This window comes from Balaenoptera borealis (genome assembly GCF_965194805.1).
Source record: "Balaenoptera borealis genome assembly, contig: HAP1_SCAFFOLD_277, whole genome shotgun sequence".
NCBI lineage: Eukaryota > Metazoa > Chordata > Mammalia > Artiodactyla > Balaenopteridae > Balaenoptera > Balaenoptera borealis.
Genome location: NW_028123898.1, coordinates 671,858 through 698,984, shown reverse-complemented (window position 1 = coordinate 698,984; position 27,127 = coordinate 671,858). Strand labels below are relative to the sequence as shown.

General features: G+C 49.9%; 1 pseudogene across 1 annotated transcript in view; it reads left to right on the top strand.

Moving 5' to 3' along the window:
• The window catches only part of LOC309621317 (thimet oligopeptidase-like), a 74,241-nt pseudogene extending 48,234 nt beyond the window's left edge, over window positions 1-26,007 (top strand). Inside the window, exons 2-8 of the transcript in view lie at window positions 22,585-22,720; window positions 22,921-23,296; window positions 23,376-23,571; window positions 24,571-24,628; window positions 24,735-24,863; window positions 25,500-25,638; window positions 25,852-26,007. The product of the transcript in view is annotated as a thimet oligopeptidase-like (transcript). The remainder of the gene's footprint in view (window positions 1-22,584; window positions 22,721-22,920; window positions 23,297-23,375; window positions 23,572-24,570; window positions 24,629-24,734; window positions 24,864-25,499; window positions 25,639-25,851) is intronic.
• Window positions 26,008-27,127: the final 1,120 nt, after the last annotated feature.

Genomic DNA, 27,127 nt, shown 5'->3' with positions numbered 1-27,127 from the left:
GGAAGGAGACAAAAGGCGGAGACAGGTAGAGGGTGAAAGAGAAACAGAGGGACCACAGAAAAGCAACAAGGTGGAAACACACGGAGACAGTCACGGAAAGGGGTGGAGGGAAGAGATGGGGAGACAGTGGGGAAGAGGGATGTGCTTGAAGGGGGATGTCACAGACCTAGAGTCAGACAAAGCTACTGCAACCTTGGTCCACCTTCCACTCTGCCCCACCCCTCACACCAACCAGAAAACGGGAACGCCTCGGAGCAAAGGAGGGACCAGACACGTTCAGTATAGAGCTCTGTCCACGTGTAGTTACAGATCCGTGTCAGGCACGGTTACCTTGTCCTCTCTCCCCATCCCCCAGCCCCCATCCCGTGACCTTCTCCCCAGACAGTTCACCAGCTCCAAGCTCAGAGTCAGGAGGAAGGGAAGGAGGAGTTATTTATTTATCTAAACCATGTTTCAGTTTTTTAACGGCCTAACTGAGATAAAAGTCACAGACCCTCAGTGCCCAGCAAAGCTGTTCTCAGCGGGGAAAGTCTGTGAGGCTGAAGTTAATAGCACGAGGGCCACGTTAATGCCACTAGGGGGTTCAGATCAGAGGCTCCTGGAGGCGGCTTCAGGTGACGGTTTAATCACAACGGAAAAAACGGGTCTGGGGTTTGCAACGTGTGACTGGGGGGGTGGGGGGAGTGGGGATGGCAGAAAGGGGTTACAGGAGGGAGCGTGGGGAGCAGAAAACACAAAGGAAGACAGAATCCTCAAACAGAATCCTCAATGCCTTTCAGAGACTGGAACTAGACCTGCAGAGGAGGGCAGCCCTGTCACACCGACCCCCCACCCCGCCCCGGGCATGTTAATAACACGGAACCACTTGCTCAAATTACACGTTAAAAAACACCTTCTTGGCCTTCCCTGGTGGCGCAGTGGTTACGAATCCGCCTGCCAACGCAGGGGACACGGGTTCGAGCCCTGGTCCCGGAAGATCCCACATGCCGCGGAGCAACTAAGCCCGTGCGCCACAACTACTGAGCCCGCGTGCCACAACTACTGAAGCCCGCGCACCCTAGAGCCCGTGCTCCACAATAAGAGAAGCCACCACAATGAGAGGCCTGCGCACTGTAACAAAGAGTAGCCCCCGCTCACCGCAACTAGAGGAAGCCAGTGCGCAGCAATGAAGACCCAACACAGCCAAAAATAAAATAAAATAAAAAATAAAATAAATTAAATTTAAAAAAAAACTGTAAATGACGCCTGCCCTCAAAAAATGCCCTGGGGTAGGGCATAGGCAAGGAAATTCAACACATGACAAATTTTTCAAGAACTCAATATGAAGAGGGAAGGTGTAGTCACTCTTTAAAAAAAAAAGGAAAAGAAAAAAAAGGACATGCCTAAAGTTCACTATAAGGAATTCTTAGCCATATGCAAATCCAACGTCCAAAAAGGTTTCAGCTCACACCAGTCAAATGACCATCAGCAAAAAGTCTACAAACTATAAATGCTGAAGGGCTTTTAGAGAACTGTGTACCTTCTAGCTGCTGGTGGGATGTAAAGTGGTAACAGCACTAACACAAACTGAATGGAGCTGCTTGAAAAGGTAAAAATTCAGCTACCATATGATGCGGCAGGGCACCTTTTGGGCCTATAACCTAAGGCCACCAGAATCGGAAAGACAGAGGCAGGCAAATGTGCACTGCAGCAATATTGAAATAGCCAAGATATGGAAGCAAAAAAAAGGTCCATAAACAGATGAATGGACAAAGAAGAAGTGGTATATAGACAGAATGGAATATAAGTCACGAAAAAAAGTAAAAGAATGGCATATGCAGCACCACACATGAGCCTAGAGATAATCACACAACGTGAAGTAAATCAGAACGCGAAAGACAAATGCCTTTTGATATCACTTATGTTATCTGAAAATTCATAAAAATGAACATATTTCCACAGAGAAAGGCAATCTCAGATTGAGAAGACAAACTTATGGTTAAGCCAAAGAAAAGGTGTGAGGAATGGATAAATTAGGATATTGGGGTTAACACACATATACTAATACATATAAAATATATAATCCCCAAAGACCTATGGAATACCAAGAGTGGTCTACTCAACACTCTGTAATAACCTACATGGAAAAGAACCCAAAGATCAATAGATATATGTATATGTGTAAATGAACAAGATTCTGTACACCTAGAAAAAAAGACATTTTTCAATCAAGTTTGCTCTGATAAAAACTACAACTTAAAGACACAGACAAGAATTAAGGAGGCTAAAACTTATGGGGGTTTGTCCTGGCACATTCCACTCTAATCTGCAACCTAAAAGCACAACTTGCAGCAAGGTTCTGTTTCCCTAGCAAGCAGAGTTGGCAACGTAGAAGTCTTCCCACCCTAAGGCCGTTTCCTCAAACAGCAGCTCAAATCTACTGCTAATGGTCACTAATATTCACAAGGACTGCAGGGCTGTAAATGACTCATGCCCTCAAAAAATATCCTGGGGCAGGGAATGGCCAAAAAATCCAAACGCGGCAAAGTTTTCAAGAAGGCAATTAGAAGTTGTAAGTTTAGCTCAATCTTAAAAAAAAATGAAAAGGACATTGATAAACGCAAAACATCAGGAATTGTCAGACGCATGGAAACCCAATCTACACAAAGGTATCACCTCACACCAGTCAGAATGACCATCAGCAAAAAGTCAACAAACAATAGATGTTGAAGAAGTTGTGGAGAACAGCATAACCTCTCGGTCTAAGTGGGATGTAAACTGGTAACAGCCAATAATAGGAACAGAATGGCAGTGTGTTTAAAGGTAAAAAGTGAGTCACCATATGATCTGGAAGGCCCACTATTGGGCCTGTCACCTGTGAAAGCCAGAATCCAAAAGACACGGGATGGAAAATCGTGTATTGCAGCAGTATTTACAATAGGCAAGACATGGAAGCAAACAAAATGCCCATCAACAGATAAATGGACAAAGAAGAAGTGGTATACGTACCGAATGGAATAGTAGCCTCGGGAAAAAAATGAACAATGCCGTTTACAGGACTACAGATGAGCCTAGAAATAATCATATTAGGTTAAGTCAGTCAAAAGGGAATGACAAATATCCTATGATATCATTTATACATGTTATCCTAAGATTGCTACCAATGAACATATTTCCACAGAAAAAGACACTCACAGACTTATAAAACAAACTAATGGTTAACCAAAATGAAAGGTGGGAGGATGGATAATTTAGGACTAAGGGGCTAACATACATAGATTAATGTATGTTAAATGTATATAAACATATAACATATAAACTATATGAATTATATAATCACTAATACATAGAAAATATATAATGACAAAACACCTACCAAATACCAAGGGAGGTCTACTCAACATTCTGTAATAACATACATGGTAACAGGATCCGAAGATGAACAGACATATGCATGAATCATTGAGCAGATTCTGTACAGCCAAACAATCACAACACTCTAATCAAATTTACTCCGATAAGAAATAGAAATTAAATTTAAAAAACAAACATAAGTAAGGAGACATAAACTTCTGGGGGCTTGTCCCAGCACATTCCACTCTAATTTACAACCTTGGAACGCTACCTCCAGGAAGACTCTGTTGCCCTAGTAACAAGAGTTGAGAACGAAATAATGCTGCCACCTTGTGGCTCTTTCCCACAACAGCAGCTTTAAACCCAGTGCTAATGGTAGCTTAATAGTCACAAGGACTGCTGGGCTGTAAATGACGCCTGCCCTCAAAAAATGCCCTGGGGTAGGGAATAGGCAAGGAAATTCAACACATGACAAATTTTTCAAGACGTCAATATGAAGAGGGAAGTTGTAGTCACTCTTTAAAAAAAAGGAAAAGAAAAAAAAGGACATGCCTAAAGCTCAGTATAAGGAATTATTAGCCACATGCAAATTCAACGTCAAAAAGGTTTCAGCTCACACCAGTCAAATGACCATCAGCAAACACTGCAGGATTCCACTCCCTGTGCTTTGTGGCTGCTTCCCAATAGCTATCTAGTTTACATTTGGTAGTGTATATATGTCCATGCCACTCTCTGACTTCATCCCAGATTACCCTTCCCCCTCCCTGTGTCCTCAAGTCCATTCTCTATGGCTGAGTCTTTATTCCTGTCCTGCCCCTAGGTTCTTCATAACCATTTATTTCTTTTTTTTTAGATTCCATATATATGTGTTAGCATACGGTATTTGTTTTTCTCTTTCTGACTTACTTCACTCTGTATGACAGTCTCTAGGTCAATCCACCTCACTACAAATAACTCAATTTCATTTCTTTTTATGGCTGAGTAATAGTCCATTGTATATATGTGCCACAGCTTTATCCATTCATCTGTCGATCCTGCCAACACTTTTACTTTACTCAACTGAGACCAATGTCAGACTTGTAAGGTAATAAATTTACGATGTTTTGAGTCACTCAATTTGCGGTAATTCGTATGAAAGCAATAAAAAACAAATACAGAGGTCCTACAAGAGCCAGGCTATATATTTATATTTAAGTATTTCTAAAATGAATTTAACCCTGTGATTCACAGCAGCAGCAGCTTCCAAGGGATCCCACCACACACCTGAGGCGAAAGCAGCCTAATAAAGAAGCAGTGACAGCAGCAGGTCACTGCCCCACACTTGGGGTAGAGGGGGATTTGATCTACTGTAGCAGCAGCGTAGCCTGAATGGGAATGCATCCTCCTGTGGCACTAGTCCCATCAGCATTAGTCTAATCTGCTAGCATCTGCTGTGCCAACAGGCCCAACGTATACAAACCCTCCAACTCAGTAGCATTAAGTGAGCCAGGCTCAGTGTTTCCTGAAACTCATATCCAATGGCACTGGAAAGCCCAGATATCACCTACTGTTATGAAAACATAAAAAACAATAACAGAAGACTGGCAACTTCAGAAAGAAAAGGGGAACAATGGAATGGGTGAAAACAAGTGGGATAAATATAAGAGACTATCATTAGCCTCATGAGTTTCTTAAATTCCCTATGATGGTCAAAGCAAAAATTATGACACCATCTGATGTGGTTCTCAATGTATATAAAGGAAATACTACAGAAAATCATACTTTAAAACTGGGGACTATTAAGAGACCTAAATGGAAGTAAAATTTTGAAACTTCACTTGAAGTAATAAAAGACAGATTCCAGTAGGCTATGATAAGTTACATATGTATAGTGTAATGCCAAAAGCAACCACTAAGAAAACTATACAAACAGTATACACAAATGATTATAAATAAATTAGATTAAAATGGACTTACCAAAAAATGTTTAAGTAACCCACAAGAAGGCAAAATAAGAGAAACACAGGATTGAGAAACTAAGGTAAAAGACAAAACAAAAAATAAAATGGTAGACCTAATCTTTAACATAGCAATAATTACATTAACTGTAAACGATCTAAATAACCAAGTCAAAGACAGAGATTGGAAGAGTAGATGAAAAAATCACAAGCATGATCCAACTCTATACTGTCTATAAGAAGCTTACTTTAAACATCATGATATAGGTAGTTCAAAGTAAAAGGATGAAAAAGGTATATCATGTGAACATTCATCAGAAAAAGCAGGAATGGCTATATTAATATCAGATAAAGTAGATTTCAGAGCAAAGGAAATTATTAGGGGCAAAGAGGGTCATTACATAAAGATAACAGGAATAATCCACCTAGATGACCTAGTGATACTAAATGTGTGTGCACCAAACAACAGAACTTCAAAACACATGAAGCAAACACTGAAAAAGGTAAAAGGAGAGAATTTCAAATCCACAATTATTATTTGAGACTTCAACACAGCAATTTATAGAACTCCCAGAGACAAAAATCAGCAAGGGTATGGAAGAACTGAAAACATCATCAATCAACAGGATATAACTGACATTTAAAGAACACACTCAATAAAAGCAGAATACATATTCAAGTGTCCATGGAACATTCACTCATATACCATACACTGGGTGCTAAAAAAAAACATTAGCAGATTTAAAAGAATTAAAATCATAGAGAGTATATTCTCTAGCCATAATGGAACCAGACTAGAAATCAATAACAGAAAGACAACAGGAAAATCTTCAATCACATGAAAACTAAACATCACAATTCCAAATAACTCATGGGTAAAAAGTCAAGGAAAAATTTTTAAATGCATAGAATAAAAGAAAATGGAGATATAACAGATCAACATTTGTGGAATGAAGTGAAAGCAATGCTGAAAGGGAAGTCTATAGCACTAAATTGGGAAAGAAAATATTTCAAAGAAATAGTCTAATTTTCTATATTAAAATAGTAAAAACGGAAGAGGAAAAAACACTAAACAAGCAGAAAGAAGGAAATAATAAAGATGAAACAAAAATCCATGAAACTGAAAACAGGAAAATGGGGGGCGGGGAGGAAATCAATGAAACAAAAGGCTGGTTCTTCAAAATAAACAATCTCATCAAGAAAGATGTAGCAAGACTGATCAAGATAAAAAGAGAGATGGCACAAATCACAGATATCAGAAATGCAACCAAGGATACCATGACATATCCTGCAGGTTAATAAGGGACAAGTTATTATGAACAAGTCTACACTATAAATTCAAAAATGTGGATGAAATGGACCAATGCGTCTACACCCAGAACTACCAAAACTCAGCCAAGATGAAAGAGACAATCTCAATTTTCCTGTAACTATGAGAAACACTGATTTTTCATTTAAAAACTCCCAAAAGAAATATTCAGGCTTAGATGTTTCACTTTTACCCAAGACTTAAAGAATTAACACCAATTTTACATGACTTGATAAGAAACAGAAGTAGAGGGAACAGTTCCTAATTAATTTTATGAAGCCAGTATTACCTTGATACCAAAACCAGACTGGGATAGTATAGAAAGAAGAAAACTACAGGCCAGTATTTTTTATGAAATTGGCTGTAAAAATCTTCAGCCAAATATTAGCAAATTAACTCCAGAAATATATAAAAAGAATAATATACCATGACCAAGTGGTATTCATTCCAGTTATGCAAAGTTGGTTAAATATTTGAAAATCAAACAATGTAATCTACCATATCCAATAGATTAAGGGGGAAAAGTCATGTGATCCTAATCATTAATGCAGAGAAAGCATTTGACAAAATCCAATCCCATTCATGATTTAAAAAAAAAGAAGAAAAGAAACTCCAAGCAAACTAGGAATAGAAAAGGAACATACAGAAACTCATAAAGATGATCTACAAACAACCTATACCGACATTATATTTAACTGTGAAAGACTGAACGCTTTCTCTGTAAGATCAGAAACAAGGCACCGATATCTGCTCTCACCACTTTTATTAAATATATTACTGGAGGTTCTAGTAAGAAAATAAAGCAAAAATAAATAAATAGATACATTTAAAAGTTAAATTTTTAAAAAGTTTATTTAAAAGATGAAAGAACTATTCCTACTATGTTGAATAGGAAGGAATATATCCTCCTGAATGTTGAATAGTAATATATCCTATTATATTGAATAAGGAAAACTAAAACTGTCTGTATCTGAAGATGAGATGATAATCTAAATGGAGAAAATACCAAGGAATCCACATAAAGCTTGAGAAATAATATTAGTTTGTAAATGTTTTAGAGTACAAGATCCACACAATTTTATCAAATTATATATTAATAACAAATGTGTAGAAGCTTAAATAAAAATATGTGATGCCATTTACAACTGACCTAAATAAATACTTAAATAGAAGCCCAATAAGACATTTATAGGACCTCTATACTGAAAATTACAAAATGCTGATGAAGAAAATTTTAAAAGTCCCAAACAAAGAGGGAGACATACCTTGTTCATGGATTAGAAAACACAACATAATAAAGCTGTCAATTCTCCCCAAGTTAAGAGGCTTAACACAATTACTCTTAAAATGCCCTCAAGGTTTTTGTGGATATAGACAAGCTTATTCTAAGATTTATATGGTAGGAAGAGGCTGAAGAACAGCTAAAACAATTTGTAAAGGAAGATTAAAATGGGAGGAATTAATCTACCCAATTTCAAGATTTCGCAGTAGTGATGGAGGGTAGATACATAGATCAATGGAATGGAACAGAGAACCCAGCAATAGACTGACACAAATACATTTAACTTGGTTTTGACAGCAGTGCAAAAGCTATCAAGGAAGAATAGACTTTTCAAAAAATGGTACTGAAACAGTTGGACATCCCTCGACAAAAACAAACAAACAAACAATGAACCTTAACCTAAACCTTACACATCTTACACAAAAATTAAATCAAAGTGGATCATAATCTTAAATGTAAAAGCAGGACATTTTTAGAAAAAAAAAATAGGAGAAAATCTTTGGCATCTACAACTAGGTGAATAATTCTTAGACTTGACACCGAAAGTATGATCAATAAAAGCAAAAACTGATCAATTGGATCTCATCAAAATGAGTTAAAGATGCTTCATAGAAGATCCTTTTAAGTGGATGAAAACTCAAATTACACAGTGGGAAAACATATTTGAAAATCCCATAGGAGACAAATGACTTGTATCTATAATATACAAAGAACTCTCCAAACAACTTAAAAAAATCCAACTAGAGAATAGGCAGAAGACAGGAACAGACATTTCATGGAAGAGAATATACACATGGCAAAGAAGCACATGAAAAGATGTTCAACATCGTTAGCCATCAGGGAAATGCAAATTAAGACCATAATGAGATATCAGAGAATAACTAAAATTAAAGTATAGTGACAACAGCAAATGCTAGCGAGTACGTAGAAAAATTATATCACATCACTGGTGGGAAAATAAAATGGTTTAGCCACTCTGAGAAACAGCTTGACAGTCTCTTTTAATCCTAAAAGTAGATTCACCCTACAATGCAGTAATTGTACTCTTGAGCATTTATCCAAAAGAAACAAAAACTTAATGAAGTTCCCACAGAAACTTACACATAAATGTTCATAGCAGTTTTATTTCTAATAGCCACAAACTGGCAACTCCCCAAATGTCTTTCAATGGGTGAATGTTGAAACAGATTGTGATAAAATCTTATGATAGAATACTACCGAGCAACAACAAGGAACAAATTATTAATATATGCAAAAATTGAAATGAACTTCAAGGGAATGATGCCGAGGGAATAGTTTTTAAAAGCCAATCTCCGAGGATTAAGTAATTCATGATTATGTTTACATATTATTCTTAAAATAACAAAACTGTGGAGATGGAGAACAGATTACAAGTTGCCAAGGGTTAGAGATGGGGGTAGAAGGTACAGCGGGGGAACTCTGTGAGGTTTTTGTGGTCCCAGTACAAATAATACAGCAATCTTGGTTTTAATCCCTAAAGATTTTTAAAAGCAATTCCTAGTAAGAGGTGTCCAGATATTTAGCAATGGCAGCAGATTAGAGGTATAGCTCCCCAACATGACAACTTCGAAAGAGATCTATACTATCAATACTAATTTAATGCATATGTTAATTTTTAAAAGGCCAGTCACAATACTTAAATGGTACATATCTTAACGATATTACTCTGGGTATCCAGCTATACCAGATGGACTAGCAGGATTTTCTGTCCATTCAATCTTATTTAAGACAGTAAATCTTATAATAAGACAGTTAAAAAAAGAAAAAGAAAAACAACAAACCTCAACTACAGTTGGATATTCTCACAGCAAGATGAGGTGAAAATACATAGCAGCGGTTCAAAAGCTTAAGCAGTGGCACCTAAATTTGGCTGCACATTAGAATCCTCTGAAGCACTTTTTAAAAACCCTCACACCGACGGTTGGTCATGCTAGACCAATACAATCCTTTTAACTCTCCTCAGACGATGCCAATGTCTAGCCAGAACGGAGAACCAGCGGACTAAGCAGAAGGGGATGTTTCTACAAAGATCTCTTAACAATAAGTCCTCTCACCCAATCAAGATTTACCTCCCCGCAAAGGGGTAAAGAAGGCTAGATGTTGTCCATACTTGCTTAGCTTTAATTAGCACTTGTGACTTGCCCAAAACCTAGATCATGTTTCCCCTAAATTTCATGTTATTCCCTAAGTTTTTCAAACCCAAGGCTAAGGGGTTTGCCAGGATGAGATTTTAAGTGCTCACACAGGGGAAGTCCCTGGCAAACCAGGACAGCGGTCACTCTACACTGCAATGTAAAGCATCCTAAATAACCCTGCCACTGCTCCCAGATACTAGTCTGTGCCAACCAGTGGAGAAAAGGCATTCTCCATTACTACCATGGCAAATGCTACTGTACTTACCTTGGCTAGTCCCTATCTTTTCCAGGCGCCACTCCCCTTCACCTGCTGGTGGACGCTTCGGCCAGCTGACAATGCAGATATTTTCAAACTTTAAGGTGAATAAAAATCATCTGGAGGGCCTGTTGTAACAGAGATCACTGAGCCCCACCAGAGTTGCTGATTCCATAGGGCTGGGACCGGGCCCTAAAACTTGAATATCTAACACATTATCAGGGGATGCTGGGAAAGCTGGTCAGGTAATGGTAAAGCTGGCCAGGAAAAAGAAACCCGACGTGTCAGATCATAAAGTATGGAAGGGCAAGCCCGCCGGCAGTCCAGGCCGGGGGGCGGGGGGGCGGACCTGGGTCCCCAGCCCTACAGGGCCAACGGCAGACCGGCTCGGGCGCCCCTCGGAAGCGCGGGGTCCCCGCTGCCGAGTCTGTGGCCCCGGCCGGCCCCGGCTCCCCTCTGCCCACCCTGCGCGCGGGGGCTGGAAACGGCCGCGGAGAACCAGGCAGGGCGGGAAGGGGGGCTCCAAAGAGGGTCTGGCGACTCGAGTCGCTCCGTTACTCGGTGGGCTCAGCGCGCGCCGTGGGGGAAGAGAGGTGGAGGTCCGGGAAGAGGGGACGGGCGGCACTCACGTAGACCAGCAGCAGCCATGGGTAGACGGCGGGCTCGGCCACCACGGGCGACTCCAGCCTCAGCTTCTCCCCCACGTTTTCGCGCGCGGCCCCCGCACCAGGCTAGTCTGGCGGTTGGGGGAGGGGCGGGGCGCCGCCGGCGGGGGCGGGACAGGCGGGCGGGCGGGCGGGAGGCTGAGGGGAGGGAGCCTGGCCTGGGCCTCAGCCGGCGCCGCCGCCGCCGCCGCCGCCGGCCTGCTCCCGTCCGGCCCCCGGCTCCCTCTTTGTGGTCACAGGCCCGGGGCCTCCAGCGCTGCTGCCAACTGGGGCCGGCGTGAGGCAAGCACAATGAGCCGGGGCCCGGCTGAACCACTCACTCGCAGCGAGCGCCTCCCGCCCCGTGGACCCGCCCCCACGCACGCACGTACGCACGTACGCACGTACGCACGCACGCACGCACGCACGCAAAGAACGCACGCACGTCTTCAGCTGCCCCGCCCCCCCCCCCGGCCACACCCACCGGCCCGAAGTGGAGACCCGGGGAGACCCCTCGGGGCCTGGGGTGGCGGGTTCGACTCCCCCCCTTGACGTACCGTGACACCTCCCCCCCCAATATGTTTCTAGGTATTATATGTATATATGAATATACTATTATATACACACTTGCGTATGAATTTATATGTGTATGTACATGCGCATATTTACATATAGGTGTGTGTGTGTACACATTGTATATATGTATGTGTATATATCTTATATATATGATATATGTATGTATATATACGATGAATTTCTATATACAGTACATATATATTTTTATGCTATATGCTTTTATATGTAGGTGTATATGTGTGTCTATATGTATGTACGTGTATGTATTGCATATATTATATGTGTATGTATGTATACTGTCTATATGCACACCTAAATATCTTTGTATGTGTGTATATACGTATGCTATATATGTACCTAGGTGTGTATATTGCATATGTTATACGTATGTGTACATACTGTATACATACCAACTATGCATTTTATATGTGTGTATGTATAGTGTATATGTATGTGTGTATTGTCTATATTGTGTGTATATGTGTGTATACATACTGTATATATACGAACTGCATTTTATATGTGTGTATATATGTATGTGTGTATTGTATATACTATGTGTGTATATGTGTGTACGCATACTGCATATGTACACAGCTGTATATTTTTGTATGCTTGTACATATGTACGTGTGTGTGTATATACACACACACCCCATATGGATTCTGTTTGTCTGGAGAACCCTCACTGATACGGACACTTATGACAATTGAGTACCTGCTCTTTGCCAGCCAGGGAGCCAAAGGCTTGTCTTTCGGTGTCTCCCTTAAGTATCACGAGTCCCAGGAGGGAAGGTGATGCTGCTCCTACCAGTTGAGGTGCCTCAGGGTCAGTTAGGTGGACAGGGCGGGGGGCTGGAGCCTGGTGGAGCCCAGGTGGAGTTCTAGCAGCAGTACAGCCTAGCAGTCCCACTTCCCCGGGTGCTTCTCACAAAGACGCCGAGGGAGAGTCGGGACCTGAAGGAGGGAATGAGGAAGCTTCCGTGGGTCCGCAAGCCCAGACCAAGGCTGACTCGTCAAGAGTGTTAGAGGTCAGGACTGTGGTTACCCTGGGGGTGGGCTTACACAGAGCCATTCATATCCTGAAAAAGTATCCATTCTGCTCTTGTTTGTATGGTTACCCCCCTCCCCCAAATCTTTTAAAAACAGATTCTCTTGGTTGCTGGGAACACACACGGGGAAGTTGTGTGTGAGGGGGTATGATCCAGGGGACAGGGAGGATAAGCCCCCCACTCGTAGGGCAAGGAGTGGCTCAGCTTTGTGAGCTGAGGATGGCCCACGAGGTTCCAGAGAGAAGGGTCCCTGCTCCGTTCCTGCTCTGTGCACCCCATTCCCAGCCTGAGAAGCCCAGAGCCACCCACCCCCCCGCAACACACACACACCAGGGAGGAGAGCCAGTCACCCTGGCTCCCAGCCTCCGGCTCCAAGGCTCCCGGCACTAGGAGCTATTTTCAGCTTTCATGCCCTAGGACACGGCCAGAGCTATTGTCTCCGGAAACTCTCTGTCTGTCTCTCCCCCGGCCTCCCTCCCTTCCTCCCTCCCTCCTCCGCTTCTTCCCCTCCAGCTCCATCTGTCCTCCCCTCCACCCTGCATTTCTACCCAGGATGGCTCACAGACAGCTGCTCCCCGTGCCCACCTGCCACCATTCCATGGATGTCAAAGCAAGCCCTGGGGACTTCCCTGGAGGTCCAGTGATTAAGACTCCGAGCTTCCACTGCAGGGGACGCGGGTTCGATCCCTGGTCAGGGACATAAGATCCCACATGCCACACAGCACGGCCAAAATAAAATGAATAAATAAAGTTATAGTGATGAAACAGCCCTAGTGGTGCAAGGATGGGACGTATAGCTCTATGGTATAGAAAAAAGGTCCAGAAACAGATATATGAGAACTTGATATGATAGAAAGTGGGGAAATTAAGGAGTTTTCAATAAATGGCATTAGGACAATTGCATATCCATGTGGGGAAAAGTAAATTAGAAAAAAAAAAAAGCAAGCCCTGGTCAGGTGTGACCTTGGGCCCAGGGCCATTGGCACAGGTTGTCATGTGGGATGTTCTTCCTTAGACTCCTCCCTCCCTCCTGTGTCACTGTCACTTCCTCCAGAACCTTCCTGGACTCCCCTCCACAAGCCCGGGGTGTGCCCTCACCCGCCCTGGATCACCAGAATTCCAATCCCGGCCCACCCTTCCCCGCCAGGTAGAGAACTGTGCATGGTCAATAAGACCGTAGAGGTCATTGGCCATTGCTATTGCAGCTGGAATTGTTACTGTGTTTAGATAGGGTGACCAACACCCGCCCCCAGTTTGCCCAGGACCGCTCAGGTTTGAGCGCTGGAACTCTGGGGAAACTCTCAGTCCCGGGGAACCCCAGAAGGCTGGTCAGCCTATTTAGGACAGATCTTTCACTTGATCTCCCAACCCCCGAGAGCCAGAAAGGGAATCTCCCCCCTCCTTCCATTGTAACCTTCATTCATTCACTCACTCATCCCTTTATTCAACTCCTTTATTCAGCAAGTATTTATGAAGCATCTACTACACAGCAGACACTCTTCTAGGTGCTGGGGACATAACAGCATCCCTGTCCTCAAAGAGCTCACGTTCTAGCGAGGGCAGCAAACAGTAAACTGAGAAGGTGTGATTTATTACATGGGGATGATGTCTCGGAGACCACTGCAGGGCAGGGGAGGTGGGAGAGGAAAGGGGCAGTTCTAAATGCAGGCGCTGACGGGATTGGGGCAGACCTTGCCCTGGGCCAGGCTGGTTGCTTCAACACAGCTGTCCTCGCCCAGAGCCATCCTGCCCCCGCCTCACCCAGTTCTTCCGTGATGTGTGGGGAAAATCTGTGGTTGTCACAACTGGGAGGGAGGGCCCCTGGAATCAAATGGGTGAGGCCAGGGATGCTGCTAAACCCCACACAGTGCCCAGGAGGGGCCCTCAGCAGAGGATGACCCACCCCGAATAACCCCAGTGCCACGGGGGAGACCCTGCACTAATATTATTCAGACCCGCTGGTGCCCCGATTCCTGCACAGGCAGGGACTCTAACCGGCTCACCTCTGTATCCCGAGGTGACCTAGAGTGGGGCAGCCACGAGGGCTGAGATGAGTATCGGGGGTGAAATGACAAACCTCTGCACCCACTCTCCCCTCCGCACCCCAGGGGCGATGGTCTCTATCTCCTCCCCGTGCAGGTAGCTTTTCCCTGAGCCATTTCTTCTTGTCAAGGTCCCTGTCGCAGGTTGGGTTCCCCGAAGATGACGTTGAGAGCAAGGATTGGAGTGCAGGTGGTTGATGTGAGGCGTGCAGGAACAGATACAGCTGCCATAGGGTCCCACAATTCCACTCCCGGGCATAGATCCAGAGAAAACTCTAATTCAAAACTATACATACACCCCTGGCATTTCCCTGGTGGTCCAGTGGTTAAGAATCCATGCTTCCAGTGCAGGGGGCGTGGGTTCCATCTCTGGTCAGGGAACTAAGATCTCACATGCCGTGTGACAATAAAAGAAGAAAGAAAAAAGAAAGAAAGAAAGAGAGAAAGAGAGAGAAAGAAAGAAAGAAAGAAAGAGAAAGAGAGAGAGAGAAAGAAAGAAAGGAAGAAAGGAAGAAGGAAAGAAGAAAGAAAGAAAGATACATGCACCCCAACGTTCATTGCAGCACTATTTACAGTAGCCAAGACATGGAAGCTACCTAAATGTCCACTGATGGATGAATGGATAAAGAAGATGTGGTACATATATACAATGGAATATTATTCAGCCATAAAAAGAATGAAATAATGCTATTTGCAGCAACGTGGATGGACCTAGAGATTATCATACTAAGTGAAGTAAGTCAGAAGAGAAAGACAAATATCATATGATCTCACTTATATGTGAAATCTAAAATACGACACAAATGAACTCGTCTACAAAACAAAAACAGACTCACAGACATAGAGAACAGACTTGTGGTTGCCAAGGGGGAGAAACAGTGAGGGAGGGTTGGATTGGGAGTTTGGGGTTAGCAGATGCAAACTATTAAATATAGGATGGATAAACTACAACGTCCTACTGTCTAGCACAGGGAACTATATTCAGTATCCTGTGATAAGCCATAACGGAAAAGAAAAAAGTTTTATTTATAGGTTCCATCCCTAACTGAGCTGGCCCATCCCCTCCCATGTTTCTAAGTGCAGCCCGAGGCTGCAGACTTCCCACCCCACCGTGGTCTTCAGCTCCAGAGCAAGCCACCTGCGAACCACCCACATCTTCCCAGGGGCTGGCAACTCTCCTTTGCTACTGATTCCAAGACACATCCAAATAGCAAAAATGTGACCATGAAAAGAAACTCAGGCATGTTCAAATCAGGGAAATAACATTCTTAGCTCTGTTCAGTACTCGCTTAATTTTACAAGAGCTTAGAGTTACAAAAAAGTTGCAAAGATCTGTACAGAGTGTACAGAGTGCCGTGGACCCTGACCCAGTACCCCTATTTCCAACTCATTAGTACCTTAGTGTGACATGTTTATCCAACTAAGGAACCAAGATGGATACATTGTTATTAACTAAAGTCCACACTTTATTAGAATTTCCCTAGTATTCCCCTAACATCCTTTTTCTGTCCCAGTCTCCTCTGGGCTGTGACATTTCTCAGACGTCGCTGGGTTTTGATACCTTGAAAGTTTTGAGGAGGACTGGTCAGGTGTTTTGTCCCTCAATTTGTTAGTCTGTTTGTTTTCTGATGTTTTCTTATGGTTGGTCTGGAGTTATGGGGTTTGGGGCGGAAGACCCAGACAGAGATAAAAATGCCATTCTCCTCAGGTCACATCAAGGATACACACCACCAACGGGACTTATGACAAACGATTTTACCCTTGATCACCTGGCCAGTATTGTCTTTTTTTTCTTGCTGCGTTGGGTCTTCGTTGCGTGTGGGCTTCTGTAGTTGTGGCACGGGGGCTCAGTAGTTCTGGCTCCCAGGATCTAGAGTGCAGGCTCAGTAGTTGTGGCCCACGGGCTTAGTTGATCTGCGGCACCTGGGATCTTCCCGGACCAGGGCTTGAACCTGTGTCCCCTGCATTGGCAGGCGGATTCTTTTCTTTTCTTTTTTTCTTTTGCAACCAAAACGTTAATCCCAAGGATTCTCACAAAACATATTACAAATGACAGCATGAAAAAAAAAATTGCACAGTAACTCAAAGTTCAGCTCTACAATATACTCTTAATCTGGCAGGACATTGGTATCTTGATAATCTCAAATTTCCAAAAAATATTACAAAGAGCTATGTATTCATGTACAGCAATCACAGAGGGGACGTATGACCTAACTCAAAGGTAAACTAACTTCCTTGAAACTTCTTAGATTTTAAACTCCCTGGACAATCTCTTGTCCGGTGTGAAGACTAGTGGAATTTTTAAACCTCTAATCTAGGGTAAGGGTGCGGCTTTCATTTTTACCTGCTGGCTTGGGTTCACAGCACCTTTTAAAGACTGCTTGCTTAACTACAGCTGCATACCACATCCCAGCTACAGAAAGTCTTTTCAATGTTTGCCAGTGTTGTTTCCATAATAGTAAACATCACACTTTAGGTGGGCAGGAGTTAGAGTTTTATTATCAGTCTAGGCAAGACCAAAAATTCAAAGCAAGTTCAATTTTGCTTAAGGGAACATTGTAAGGTAACAATTCTTCATATTACATGCCTCCCAGGACCCATTTCAAACCATAGAGAATGACACCTTTATGTGTCACTGTCCCAAGAGACAAACAAATGTGAACAACTAAAACATTTAAAAAGTGCACCAAGCTTCGGAAGTCTCAAACAAAACTTGAATTTTCTGTACATACTCCTGCCAAATGAAGTTATTGCCTGTACACCACTCCTCTTGCAAAGTGGTCTTCTATTTCCTTTCATCTGACCTAGATCGGCTAGGAGACCTAGAGAAAGATCGGGACGGCTTGTGATTTCTCTCTTGGGACAGGGATCTCTCTCTTCTCCTATATCTAGAAAGGGACCTGCTCTGGCTGACGGAGAAGGCTCTCCATCTTGGAGATGTGTGGGAGGTGGAGGACTCCTCCTCCCATAATCATCTCGAGGGCGACGACCCCAAGAAGGAGGCGGTCACGATTTCGACTTCTCTTTTCCCCATTCGACAGGTCCACTCTTACTCGGCAGCCACATAGTGTTCTCCCATCTAGTTCTCGGACAGCATCGGCTGCATCTTGGGGATCTTCACATTCAACGAGAGCGAAGCCGGGAGGGTTTTTAGCACCCCACACACTTCAGAGTGGTCCATAATAGCCTAAAGCTCGTTCCAATTCAGCCTTGTTACCACTGTTTCCAAGATTCCCTACATAAACTTTACAGTCCAACGGACAGGAATCACGTTGCAAGACCCTCGTGGCTCCTGGGTTTCACGGGCCACAGGGTGGTCCCGGGCCTCTAGAATCTGGTAGCTGAATCTGCTCGCACAAGCTGTCCTGTGGGGATGCGTTTTCCCCTATGTGTCCAGCCCGGGGCCCTGCTCTCTTGGCCTGGCCTCCCGGGTGAGAGGGTGAACCCCAGCTCCCTGGAGCAGACACTCAGAGCCCTGGTGACCGGACTCACGGCTGACGGGGCTGGAGCGGCGGCTGGACACGTGTGGCCAGCCTGGTGGTGTTTGGCCCCGTCTGCAGTTCCAGTTCCAGCTGAGAAAGAGCCTCCCTGTGTTACTTTCTCCTGGTTGTGTAAGGATCCCCGGTGTCATTTGACAGAAATGTAGACGGTGTGTTCTTTCTCTCTTTTCTCCCTGCTTCCTCTCCTCCCTCTCTGCCTCCCTCTCTCCCTGTACCTCTTTCCCTGTTCCGCTCTCCCTCTACCTCTTTCCCACTCCCTCTCTCGCTCTCCCTCTGTCTCTTCCTCTCTCCCTCCCTCTCTCCCTCTCCCTCCCTCTCCCTTTCCTCTCCCTATCTCCCTCTCTCCTCTCTCCCTCTTCCCTCTTCCTCTCCCTCTTCCCTCTGCCTCTTTCCTCTGCCTCTTTCCTCTCCCTCTTCCCTCTCCTCTTTCCCTCTCCTTCTCTCCCTCCCCCTCTCTCCCTCTCCCTCTCTCTCCCCTCTCTCTCCCTCTTCCTCTCTCCCTCTCCCCTGTCTCTGCCTCTCCCTCCGTCTCTCCCTCTGGGAGGGAGTGAGGGAGATGGAGAGATGGAGGGAGCGGGAGAGTTGGAGGGAGAGGGAGAGGGAGAGGGAGAAGAGGGAGGAGAGGGAGGGAGAAGACGTCTCTCCCTCCCTCCCTCCCTCTGCCTCCCTCCCTCTCCTCCCTTTCCCTCTCCCTCCGTCTCTCCGTCTCCCTCACTCCCTCTCAGAGAGGGAGAGACGGAGGGAGAGGCAAAGACAAGGGAGAGGGGGAGAGGGGGAGAGGGAGAGAGGGAGGGGGAGAGAGAGGGGGGAGAGAGGGAGAGCTCTCTTCCTCCCTCCTTCTCCCTCTCTCCTCCTTCTCTCCCTCTCTCCCTCACCCTCTCTCCCTCTCCCTCCCTCCATCACTTTCCCTCCTTCTCCCTCTCTCCCTCCCAGAGAGGGAGAGACAGAGGGAGAGGGAGAGGGGGGAGACAGGGACACGGAGAGGGAGGGAGGGAGGGAGGGAGACAGAGAGGGAAGCAGGCACCCTCTCGCCTTCTCCCTCTCCCTACCTCCTTCTCCGACTCCCCCTCTCCTCTCCCTCTGTCTCTCCCTCTCCCTCCCTCCCTCCCTCTAGGAGAGGGAGAGGGAGAGGAAGGGAGGGAGAGAGAGAGAGGGAGGGGAAGGGAGACGGAGAGGGAGAGACGTCTCGCCCTCCTTCCTTCTCCCTCCCTCGCCCTTTCCCTTCCTCTCTCCCTCTCCCTCCCTCTGTCTCACCCTCTCCCTCCCTCTGTCTCTCCCTCTCCCTCCCTCTGTCTCTCCCTCTCCCTCACTCCCTCCCAGAGAGGGAGAGATGGAGGGAGAGGGAGAGACGAGGGAGAGGGGGAGAGGGAGAGAGGGAGGGGGGAGAGAGGGAGAGGGAAGAGGGAGAGTGGGAGAGAGGGAGAGAAGGAGGAGAGAGGGAAAGGGAGGAAGAGACCTCTCTCTTTCTCCCTCTCTCCGTCTCTCCCTCTCTCCCCCTCTCTCTCCCTCTCCCTCTCTCCCTCTTCCCTCTCTGCCTCTTCCCTCTGCTTCTTTCCTCTGCCTCTTTCCTCTCCCTCTTCCCTCTCCTCTTTCCCTCTCCTTCTCTCCCTCCCCTCTCCCTCTGGGAGGGAGTGAGGGAGATGGAGAGATGGAGGGAGCGGGAGAGTTAGACGGAGAGGGAGAAGGAGAGGGAGAAGAGGGAGGAAAGGGAGGGAGGAAACGTCTCTCCCTCCCTCCCTCCCTCTCCTCCCTTTCCCTCTCCCTCCGTCTCTCCGTCTCCCTCACTCCCTCTCAGAGAGGGAGAGACGGAGGGAGAGGCAAAGACAAGGGAGAGGGGGAGAGGGGGAGAGGGAGAGAGGGAGGGGGAGAGAGAGGGGGGAGAGAGGGAGAGCTCTCTTCCTCCCTCCCTCTCCCTCTCCCCTCCTTCTCTCCCTCTCCCTCCCTCCATCACTTTCCCTCCTTCTCCCTCTCCCTCTCTCCCTCCCAGAGAGGGAGAGACAGAGGGAGAGGGAGAGGGGGGAGACAGGGACACGGAGAGGGAGGGAGGGAGGGAGGGAGACAGAGAGGGAAGCAGGCACCCTCTCGCCTTCTCCCTCTCCCTACCTCCTTCTCCGACTCCCCCTCTCCTCTCCCTCTGTCTCTCCCTCTCCCTCCCTCCCTCTAGGAGAGGGAGAGGGAGAGGAAGGGAGGGAGAGGGAGAGAGGGAGGGGGAGGGAGACGGAGAGGGAGAGACGGAGAGACGTCTCGTCCTCCTTCCCTCTCCCTCCCTCGCCCTTTCCCTTCCTCTCTCCCTCTCCCTCCCTCTGTCTCACCCTCTCCCTCCCTCTGTCTCTCCCTCTCCCTCACTCCCTCCCAGAGAGGGAGAGAAGGAGGAGAGAGGGAAAGGGAGGAAGAGACCTCTCTCTCTCTCCCTCTCTCCCCCTCTCTCTCCCTCTCCCTCTCTCCCTCTCCCTTGTCTCTGCCTCTTCGTCTCTCTGTCTCTGGGAGGGAGTGAGGGAGATGGAGAGACGGAGGGAGAGGGAGGAGAGGGAGCGAGGAAGAGGGAGAGAGGGAGGGAGAGAGGGAGAGAGGGATAGAGGGAGGGAGGGAGAGATGTCTTTGTCTTTCCCTCCCTCCATCACTCTCTCCCTCTTCCCCCTCCCTCTCCTGCTCCCTGTCCCTCTCCCTCCCTCTATCCCTCTCTCCCTCTCCCCCTCCCTCTCCTGCTCCCTGTCCCTCTCCCTCCACCTCCTTCCCTCTCTGGAGAGGGAAGGAGGTGGAGGGAGAGGGTGAGGGAGAGGGAGCACGAGAGGGAGAGAGGGAGAGGGAAAGAGGTATAGGAAGAGCGGAACAGGGAAACAGGGACAGGGAAAGGGGGACAGGGAGAGAGGGAGAGGGAAAGAGGGAGAGGGAGAGGGAGAGCAGAGCAGGGAAACAGGGACAGGGAAAGAGGGAGGCAGAGAGGGAGATGGAAACGGGGAAAGGGAGGGGGGACGGATAGAGGGAGAGGGAGAGAGGGACAGGGAAAGAGAGACAGGGATGGAGGGAGGGAGAGAGGGACAGGACAGGGCAAGAGGGACAGGGAGAGAGGGAGGGAGAGAGGGAGGGAGAGAGGCAGAGGGAGAGATGGAGGGAGAGTGAGAGGCAGGGAGGTAGAGGGAGGGAGGGAGGGAGGGAGACAGAGAGGGAGACAGGGAGAAGGGCTGATGGGGGCTCCCTCCCCCTCCCATCCTCTGCCCACTGCTTTCTCTTTTTTCTGCTTCAACAAACACCAGGCGCCTTTCAGATCAGCCCTGAAGTCAACGTTGATGCTTGGGACGGACTGACCTCCCCGCTGCCTTCCAGCCCAGGACCACAGCTGGGAGATGAAGTCTGCGGGGCCCTGGGGGGGGGGGCAGCGGCGGCGGAGGTGGTGGAGGCAGGCACCTCCTCTGACGCCCAATCTCTCCTCGTTTACGAGGCAGCCGCCAGCTCCCCTCCCTGACTCCCCAAGATTTGGGGCCATTTTAATATGTGTCGATAATGCCATGAGCTACTATTTAACTTTTCCACGAGGACCCATCTCCCGAAATGCAGTGGTTTTCAGGCTTGGCTGCACTAGAGAACCCCCAGGGAAAGGAGAGACGTCTGTACCTCCCTCTCTCTCCCTCTCCCTCCGTATCTCCTTCTGGCTCTCTCCCTCTCCTTCTGGGGTGATGCCCGATGAGCTCAGATTCGCAGATGTTCCCCCCATCCCCTCTCTGTGCCTTGCGTGGGGCCTGGGCCTTCTCACTGTGGCCCGGGAACAGCCTCGACATTCAGACATCGGTTCCTGCAAGGACACTTGCGTTTGGTCCATACCGCATGTGGCTGCAGTCTGTGCTTCTCCCGTTTAGCATCTTCAGTAGATGGGGGCTGTGCATGAGCCCTTCATCTTCCCCGCAGACACCACTGGTGCTTGCTCGGCCTCGCGGGTGATGTCCACGGGGGACAGACCTGTGTCCCCACCTTCTTCGGCTGCAGACAGGCCACGTTGGTCCTGTGGTGACTGGGGGCTCCCAGGAGAACCCCACCGCAGACCCAGAGAGGTGGCCCCAGAGAAGGTGGCGTACGCCTGGGGCCAGGCCTCACCAGCCAACCACGGGGCACCTGCAGCAACAGGTCTCTCGCCGTCCAGGGGCTGGGTGTTCGGGCGCCGTGGGGATGAGCTGCTGTCTGCACGGCAGCCAAGTTTGTATTGTTGAGCCTGGGGAGGCCCCTGGGTGGCTCCTGGAGAGCCTGGTCACATTTCTTCCTGCCCTTGGCCTTAGAGCTCATCATGGTTCACGCCGTTTCTGGTTCCAAAAGGACCTGTGTTCATAAAGACCACATGTTAGGACAGCACCAAAGTGTCTAGAAATCCAGGCCAGGAGGAGGAGGGAGGGGGTTTGGCTGTGCCCGCCAGTGGCCTGAGAGCCCTCCCACCCACAGAGACCTGGCCCGGGGCCTGTGGGGAGGGCGTGGCCCACGGTCCCCAGCGCTGGCTGTCTCTGGGTTCCAGGAGAACTGCGCGATCCTCGGGGAGCTGGTAAGGCTGCAGGCTCAGAAGTCCCGCCTGCTGGGATTCAGCACGCGAGCCGACTCTGTGCTGGAGATGAACATGGCCAAGACCAGCCAGGTGGTGGCCACTTTCCTAGGTAACCCCGCCTCCCCGAGTCCCAGTGGGGACGGGGGTCAGGTGGACCTTGACTGGACGTGGTGCTGCCTGAGACCCCACTGTGTCAGCCCTTGGGGGTCGCCTTCCCCAACCCTTCATTCTGCCTCGAGGGGCGTGGGGTGGGGGGCGGCTGGGCGGCTGCCACAGGGACATAGCTGAGCCTCTCCCCTCCGCCCGCAGATGAGCTGGCCCAGAAGCTGAAGCCCCTCGGGGAGCAGGAGCGGCCGTGATCCTGGAGCTAAAGAAGGCTGAGTGCCAGAGGCGGGGCCTGCACTTTGACGGGCCCATCAACGTCTAGGACCTGCGCTACTACATGAACCAGGGGGAGGAGACGCGCTACCACGTGGACCAGTACCTGCTCAATGAGTCCTTCCCCATGCAGGTGGTCACGCGCGGGCGGCTGGGCATCTCCCAGGAGCTGCTGGGGCTGACCTTCGACCTGGAGGAAGGCGCCAACATGCGTCACGAAGATGAAGATGTGAGGCTCTACACGGTCCGGGACGCGGCCTCGGGCAAGGTCATCCATCAGCAAGTTCTACCTGGACCTCTACCCTCGGTGCATGCGTGGGGGAACCTGTCGGCCGTGGGCCGGGGCTCCTCTGTGGTAGCGGGGCCTCACCCGCGTCCCTCCCCAGGGAAGGGAAGTCCGGGCACATGGCCTGCTTTGGCCTGCAGCCGGGCTGCCTGCAGCAGGACGGGAGGCGCCAGATTGCCATCGCGGCCATGGTGGCCAACTTCACCAAGCCTACGCCCAACCCGCCCTCCCTGTTGCAGCATGATGAGCTGGAGACCTACTTCCATGAGTTCTGGCAAGCGATGCACCAGCTCCGCTCCCAGGAGGGTGCGGGCGAGGGGCTGAAGGCAGGGGGCGGGGAGGGCCCGGGCTCTCCCGTGGTCCTCAGGCAGGCCCTCGCCACGGGATTCTTCCGCTGATGTCACCCCGCACGAGGAGACGCTCTCGGTGTCAGTTTCCATCATCAAACCCCACGCACTGGGCGCGTAAACAACGGAAGTGGATGTCCTCGAGACTCTGGAGGCTGGAAGTCCCAGATCAAGGAGTCAGGACTGGTTCCCTGCATGTTAAATACAGGTATTCAAGAGTTGCCTTTAAAAAAGACAAAATAGAAGAAAGGAACGTTGCATGCAAGGCTGGTGAGTGATGAGTGATGAGAACCAGAGGTTAGGCTCTGGGGCCGGGAGCACCACGCCCTGTGAGGCCCTGGGGCTGCTGCCAGTCTCGGTGGAGGCTCAGCAAGTCCCAGTGACTTCCCAATGTGGGGGGGGGTCCCCAGCTGAGCGTCTGGGCCCAGGACCCAGTGCTCGTTCAGTCTTCCTGCAGTCAGCCCTTCGTCCTGAGAGCGATGCTCTCACAGACTGCAACCGGAGCGCGTGGGGACACTTTACTGAGCTGTGCAGCCGTCACTACTGCCCTGTTCTGGAACATTTCCCTCACCCCAAAAAGGTCCCTCACGCCCTTAGTTATCATTCCCTCCCCTCCCCTGTCCCTGACAACCAGGAACCCACTCTGACTCTGTGGATCTACCTGTTCTGGACGTTTCCCCTCAGTGGGGTCACACCCTGTGTGTCCTTCTGTGTCTGACTTCTCTCGCTGAGCATCGTGTTCTCAGGGTGCATCCACGTGGCAGCGAGTGGCAGGGCTTCACAGCTTTGCGTGGCTGCGGGCCGGAAAAAAGACAAACGAAAAGAAGGGCACGTTGCCTGCGACTCTGGTGACAGCCGGGGATGAGAACCAGAGGGTAGGCTCTGGGGCCGGGAGCGCCGCGCCCTGTGAAGCCCTGGCGCTGCTGCCAGTCTCGGCGGGGCACGGGCAGCGCCGTCCCCCAGGAGCTGCTGGACAAGCTCATCAAGTCCCGGCTGGCCAACCCCCGTGCGGCCGGGCCGAGGGAAAGGAAAGGGGCTCCCGGACCGCCCGGCTGGAAAGCACGGCCTGGACACAGTGCCAGCGCCCCCGTCTCCTTCCTCCCGCCCTCCAGGCCTCTTCAACCTGCGCCAGATCGTCCTGGCCAAGGTGGACCAGGCCCTGCACATGCAGACGCCCTCGGAACCGGCCTAGGACAATGCCCGCCTCTGCCAGGAGATCCTCAGGGTCCCAGCCACGCCAGGTAGCCAAGCACACGCCGGGCCCACCTTAGCGGTCGGTTGGCGGCTACTGCCCAGTTCAAGAGGATCCTCCGGTGGTGTGTGAAGGGGGACCGACTGACGGGCTCTGGTCGAGGCCCGCTGACCTCTGGCCTCTTCCTGCCTGGGTTCCTGGGCTGGTCCCTCCAGCTGTGGCGCGCGGAGTCCGAGGGTGGGCTGGGCCTATCTGCACGTGCTTTCTGGAGAGCCTGGAAGAGGCAGGAGAGGGCTTCATACCCCGGACGGAACGCGTCGACGAGGTTTGCCCGTGCGTGTCGGTGCAGAGACGCAGTTCACTCCCTCGTGAGCGCTTTAACCCGCGCTCTCCCCGTGCTGGAGGGCGAGCCCTGACTCATCCCTCGGAGCCTCGGGCAGCTGTCCCTGTAAGAGGCTTAGGGGTGAACCCTCGTGAGCTTCAGCAGAAAGTCGGCAAAGATTGAATTGTGTCCCTCCACTGAGTTGCCAGCAAGGTCCCCGTTTTCTAGAAGTGTTGGGCCAATACTCCCTCTAGTGGCAGGGGACTCAGACAGGGCTGCTTTGAGGCCCCAAGCTCTGGGCTCTGGGGAAGGGGCACGGAGCGGCCAGGGGGCCGGGCAGGAGCCTCTCCGCGTGTGTCCCAGGGACCCACCTGCCTGCGACTTTCGGCCACCTGGCAGGAAGCTACGACGCCCAGTCCTATGGCTACCTGTGCAGCGAGGTGTACTCCGCGGACACGGTCCACACACTCGTTTCAAGCAGGAGGGCGTCCTGAGTGGCAAGGTGAGAGGCCGGCCTGCCGTGCAGACCAACACGGAGGTCCTTGGCCTGGGCCTAGATGCTTGTGCCGCCCGCCTGGGCCTGCCAGGCTCTGAGGGCCCTGCCCAGAACCCCCTGCTCCCCTGCCCTTTGTTGAGTCACAGCAGAGGTGGCCACACCCACACCCTCTGTGAAGGGGGTGCTCCACCCTCCTGCAGCCCCGCCCCCTCTCCTCAGGTTGCCATGGACTACAGAAGCTGCATTCTGAGGCCAGGGGGCTCCGAGGATGCCAAGGGCATGGTGAAGCTCTTCCTGGGTTGTGACCCCATGCAGGACGCCTTCCTCCTGAGCAAAGGGCTGCAGGTTGAGGGCTGCAAGCCGCCGGCCTGCTGACGGCACGGGGTTTTGCCCCCCCGGGCGGGCCGGGTGCCTTAGCGCCCCGTCGGGGCGGGGGAGGGGCCGTGTGTCCTCCCAGCCCCCGAGTCCCCGGCGGCCGGCCTAGGCCAAAAGTCTCCACCTGGAAGTGTCTGGAAAGCCTGGCATCAAGGCTCCCCCTTGTTGCACTAATGCAATCCCTTCCTGGGGAGCTTTCCTGGTAACAAAACGGTTCTTTGAAAACGCAGCCATTAATAAAAAAGACTCTACTCCTGGTCTCTGCCTGCCGTCCCTTCCACCACAGGAGTGGCATGGGGGCCGTCACACTGGGGGGAGTTCTGACCTTGGTCGGGGATCAGCCCTGGGGCCGTGGTGACGCGTCTGGGTCACTGGGAGACGGCTGAGCTGTGGGGTGAGTTCAGACGGGGATGGTGCCCCGCACCCCGACCGGGCAGGCTCTCCAGTGAGGGGGTGTCAGTTTCCTGCCGGCCTCTCGCCCGTCACTGTTTGGCATCTCGGGGGCTGTGACTGGCTGGAGCTGGTTCTGGCGGTGGGCACAGCTGCGGGAAGCCCGGCTGTGGCTGTCCCTGTCCCCGTGTCCTGTCCTCCTGCTCACGGCCGGCCGGCTGGCTCCCTCTGGTCATCGGCAGCTGCTGAAGTCTGGACCACAGCAAGGGGCCGCCTTCCTGGGTCCTAGCAATTCTTCCCAAAGGCCTTAGGGATGTGTTTTGGTGGCAGTAGGAATTCAGAGAGGGTGCTGCACCACTGGAGCGGTAGGGTGGCTCTGGACCGTCCCGTGTGTCCTTCCCTGGCCTTTGAGCTCCTTGGGAGCCCTGCCTCCACAAAGGACGCCAGGCAGCGGAACGAGGGCGCGGGCGGCGCCCCGACCTTCTCCCCGTGGCCCAGGCGGGCAGGCCGTGCCACGCTCTGTCCTCCCCTCAGCCTGCCCGCCCGTTCTGTTGTTATTTTACCGAAGAGGACACAGACATTCAGAGAGGCTAGGGTCCATGCCTGAGGTCTCATATCCAGTAAGTGTCAGAGCCGGGGTTTGAACCCAGACAGCCTGTCCCGGAGACCGCGCCCTTACCTCTACACAAACCACCTCCTGGTTCCCTTTATTAGCACAAGACTCATTTCC